We start from the raw sequence: 5,000 nt of genomic DNA on the forward strand, positions 1-5,000 counted from the left end.
AATGTAAAACTTATATATCTATATACCTATATCTTTTATATCTATATCTATCTATCTAAATATCTATCTATCTATCATCTATCTATCTATCTATCATCTATCTATCTATCTACAGAAATGAAAAGAGTGAAAATACTACAATGAAGCATATGTCCTGATTTGTCAAAGATTAGTTGACCATAGAGTTGAGGGTGCATTTCTGGAGACTCTATTCTGCTCCATTGATCTTTGTGTCTGTTTTAGTGTCAATACTGTGCTCTCTGGGTGATCACAGCTTTGTAATATAGCTTTAAGTCAGGCAACGTGATGCCCCCAGCTTTTTCTTTTTCAACATTCCCTTGGCGATTTGGTATCTTTTCTGGTTCCATACAAATTTTAGGATTGTTTGTTCCAGCTCTTTGAAAAATGCCAATGGTATTTTAATAGGGATGGCATTGAAAGTGTAGATTGCCCTGGGCAACATAGACAGTTTAAGTTTATTCTTCCAATCCATGGGCACGGAATGATTTTCCATCTTTTTTGTGTCTTCCTCAATCTCTTTCATAAGTGTTCTGTAGTTTCTAGAGTATGGATCCTTGATCTCCTTGGTTAGGTTCATTCCTAGGTATCTTGTGGTTTTTGGTTCCAGCTTTCATTTGACACCCATCTGTGTGATAAATGTTTCTCTATCCCCTCACTTTCAATCTGTAGGTGTCTTTAAGTCTACAATGAGTCTATTGTAGGCAGCATATACATGGGTCTTGTTTTTTCTCCATTCTATCAGCCTATGTCCTTTTTTTATTATGTCCAATTAGACGACATATAGTACATCTCTAGTTTTTGATGTAGTGTTCAATGATGCATTAGTTGCATATAACACCCAGTGCTCATCACAACATGTGGTCTCCTTAAAAACCATTACCCAATGTCTGATTTCAAGCTATATTACAAAGCTGTGATCATCAAGAAAGCGTGATATTTGCACAAAAATCAACACCTTGATCAGTGGAATAGGATAGAGAGCACTTAAATGGACTCAACCTATGTCTTTTGAATCGTTTAGTCAATTTACACTCAAAGAAATTGTTGGTAGATATATATTTATTGCCATTTTATTACCTGTTTTTGGTTGTTTCTGAGGTTTTTTCTGATCCTTTCTTATCTGTTCTTTCATGTATTGCTGATTTTCTTTAGTTTTTTACTTGGAATTCTTTCTCTTTATTTTTTGCATGCTTATTAGCAGTGTTTGATATACATATTTTTTTTTACCATTAAGTTTGTATATAACCTCTTCTGTATATAACAGTCCAAAATAAGTCAGTGGGGGGATGGGGTAGCAGGGTGACGGGCATTAAGGAGGGCATGTGATGTAATGAGCACTGGATGTTATAACACCTGATGAATCACTGAACTCTACCTCTGAAACTAATATTACACTGTATGTTAATTAATTGAATTTAAATAAAAAATAAAAACAAAAACCAACCCCCCCCAAAAATACATTATGTCAGTGGTCGTTTATGTTTAAACACATTCTTTCCTCTTTTCTCCCCATGTTTTAGGTATATGTTATATTTTATACTATTTTTTGTGTGAGTTTCTTGACTGATTTTTACAGAAATATTAATTTTCACTACTTTTGTGTTTCTTACCTCTATTCTGTCAATTTTTGCTCTCCTTTCCATTCAAAGATTCCCTTTTAATATTTCTTGCAGAGCTGGTTTAGTGGCTACAAATTAATTTTTGATTATCTAGGAAACACTTTAACTGTCCTCTATTCCTAATGATAACCTTGTTGGTTAGAGTATTCTTGGTTACAGATTTTTCGATTGAGTGCCTTCATATATCTTGCCACATTCTTCTCACTTGCCAAATTTCTGTTGAGAAATCTGCTTTCTTACAGGTTCTTTCTGGTATACTAAAAACTAGTTTGGTCTTGCTGTTCTTAATATTTTTTTTCTTTATCACTATATTTTGCAAATTTAATTACAATATGTCTTGGTGTCAGTCTGCTTTTGTGATTTTGATTGAAGAACTCTGCCTTCTGATTCTGGATATCTGTTCCTTCTCCAGATTAGGGAAGTTTTTAGCTACTATGTTCTCAAAAATATTTTCTGTATCCTTGTCTCTCTCTTCTTCTTCTTCTGTGATTCCTAAAGTATGAATGTTATGACATTAGATGGAGTCACTGAGTTCCCTGTGTCTATTTTGTTTTCATTATTTTCTCTCTTTTATTCAGTTTCATTCCTATCCATTACTTTGTATTCTAGGATGTTAATATGTTCCTCTGCTTCTTCCAGCCTGCTGTTCATTGTATCCAGCCTGTTTTTAATCTCATTTATGGCACACTTCATCTCTGAATTAGTCTTTTTTTAATTTTATTTTCATTGTTTAAAAACAAGCTTTTTATTTTAGAATGGTTTAGTATTATAGAAAAGTTATCAGAATATTACTGAGTTTCTGTACTCTCCGTACCTTGTTTTCCTTATTATTAATACTATGCTACATTGATCACAACTAATAAATTGATATTGATCCATTATTATGAATTCAAGCCCATACTTATTCAGATTTACAATTTTTCCCTAACATCCTTTTTCTGTCTCATGATCCCATCCAGGATGCCATATTACATGAAGTCATCACATCTCTTTGGACTCCTCTAGACTGTGATTCTTTCTCAGATTACCCTTATTTTTGATGACGTTGACAACAACTTTGAGAAACACTATGCAAGGGTTTTGTAGAATGCCCTTCAGTTTGGATTGTCTGATGTTCTCACAGTTGGACAGGAATTATGGGTCTGGGGGAGGAAGCCCACAGGAGTAAGGTGCCCATCACATCACATCTTATCTGGGGTACCTGCTATCAACGTGACTTGGCACTGATGATGTTGACCGTGAGAACCTGGCCAGAGTATGCTCATTATCGCTATCCAAAGTTACTCTACTTTTCTTCTTTTCCACTGTGTACTTCTTTGAAGGAAGTCTCTCTGAGCATCCCATACTTAAGGGGTGGGAAGCTACATTCGAACTCCTTGAGGGCAGAGCATCTACAAAAATTATTTAGGATTCTCCTGTACAAGAGATTCAGTTACTTATTTTTTCACTCAATTGTTATGTTCACCAGTTTCTTTGATCTCCATTGCTTCTTCTTTTCTTCTTCTTCTCTTTTTATAATAATATATTTTTATTATCTTATGTAAGTCAACATAGAATACATCCCTGGTTTTTGATGTAAAGTTCCATGATTCATTAGTTGCGTATAACACCGAGTGCACCATGCAACTTGCCCTCCATACTACCCATCACCAGCCTATCCCATTTCCCGACCCCCTCCACTCTGAAGCCCTCAGATTGTTTCTCAGAGTCCATAGTCTTTCATGCTACAATCCCCCTTCTGATTACCCCCCTTTCTTTATCACTTTCTTCTCCTATGGATCTTCCTAGTTCTTATGTTCCATAGATGAGAGAAACCATATGATAATTGTCTTCCTCTGCTTGACTTATTTCACGTAGCATTATCTCCTCCAGTTCCATCCATGTTGATGCAAAGGTTGGTAAATCATTCTTTTTGATAGCTAAGTAATATTCCATTGTATATATGGACCACATCTTCCTAATCCAGTCATATGTTGAAGGGCATCTCGGCTCCTTCCACGATTTAGCTAATGTGGACAATGTTGCTATGAACATTGCGGTGCATATGCCCCTTCTTTTCACAACGTCTGTATCTTTGGGGTAAATACCCAGTAGTGCAAATGCTGGATCATAGGGTAGCTCAATTTTTAACGTCTTAAGGGACCTCCACAATGTATTCCAGAGTGGCTGTACCAACTTGCATTCCCACAAACAATGTAGGAGGGATTCCCTTTCTCCACATCCTCTCCAACAATTGTTGTTTCTTGCCTTGTCAATTTTTGCCATTCTAACTGGCATAAGGTGGTATCTCAGTGTGGTTTTGATTTGAATTTCCCTGATGGCTAATGATTTCTTTATAATAATATTTTCATTATATTATTCACCATACAGTACATCCCTGGTTTTTGATGTAAAGTTCGATGATTCATTAGTTGCGTATAAAACCCAGTGCACCATGCAATATGTGCCCTCCTTACTACCCATCAACAGCCTACCCAATTCCCCCACCACCCTCCCCTCTGAAGCCTTCAGTTTGTTTTTCAGAGTCCATAGTCTCTCATGCTTCATTCCCCCTACTGATTTGAACATTTTTTCATGTGTCTGCTAGCCATTTGTATGTCTTCATTGGAAGTGTCTATTCATAACTTCTGCCCAGTTTATCATTTGTTGATTTGTTTCTTGAGTAGAGTTTGGGAAGCTCTTTATAGATCTTAGATACCAGTATGTTATCTGTAGGGTCATTTACAAATATCTTCTCCCATTCCGTGGACTGCCTCTTTGTTTTTTTGAATGAATCCTTGGCGGTGCAGAAGCTTTTCATCTTGATGAAGTCCCAAAAGATCATTTTTCTTTTGTTACTCTTGCCTTTGGTGATGTATCATGAAAGAAGTTGCTGCGGCTGATGTTATAGAGGTTAGCGAATATGCTCTCCTCTAGGATTTTGATGGATTCTTGTCTCACAATGAGGTCTTTCATCCATTTAGATTTTATCTTTGTGTATGGTGTGGAAGAGAGGTCAAGATTCATTCTTTTGCATGTAGCTGTCCAATTTTCCCAGCACCATTTATTGAAGAGACTGTTTTTTTTTTCTGCTGGATGTTTTTACTTGCTTTGTCAAAGATTAGTTGCACATAGAGCCAAGGGTCCACGTCTGTGTTCTCTATTCTGCTCCATTGGTCTATGTGTCTGTTTTTGTGCCAGTACCATGCTGTCTTGTGATCACAACTTTGTAGTACAGATTGAAATCCGTCATTGTGATGCCCCCAGGTTTGTTTTTACTTTTCAACAATTCCTTGGCGATTCGGGGCCTTTTCCGGTTCCACACAAATTTAAGGGCAGTTTGTTCCAGTTACTTGAAAAATGTCATTGGTCTTTTGATCA

This window comes from Ailuropoda melanoleuca, unplaced genomic scaffold (genome assembly GCF_002007445.2).
Source record: "Ailuropoda melanoleuca isolate Jingjing unplaced genomic scaffold, ASM200744v2 unplaced-scaffold9495, whole genome shotgun sequence".
Lineage (NCBI taxonomy): Eukaryota > Metazoa > Chordata > Mammalia > Carnivora > Ursidae > Ailuropoda > Ailuropoda melanoleuca.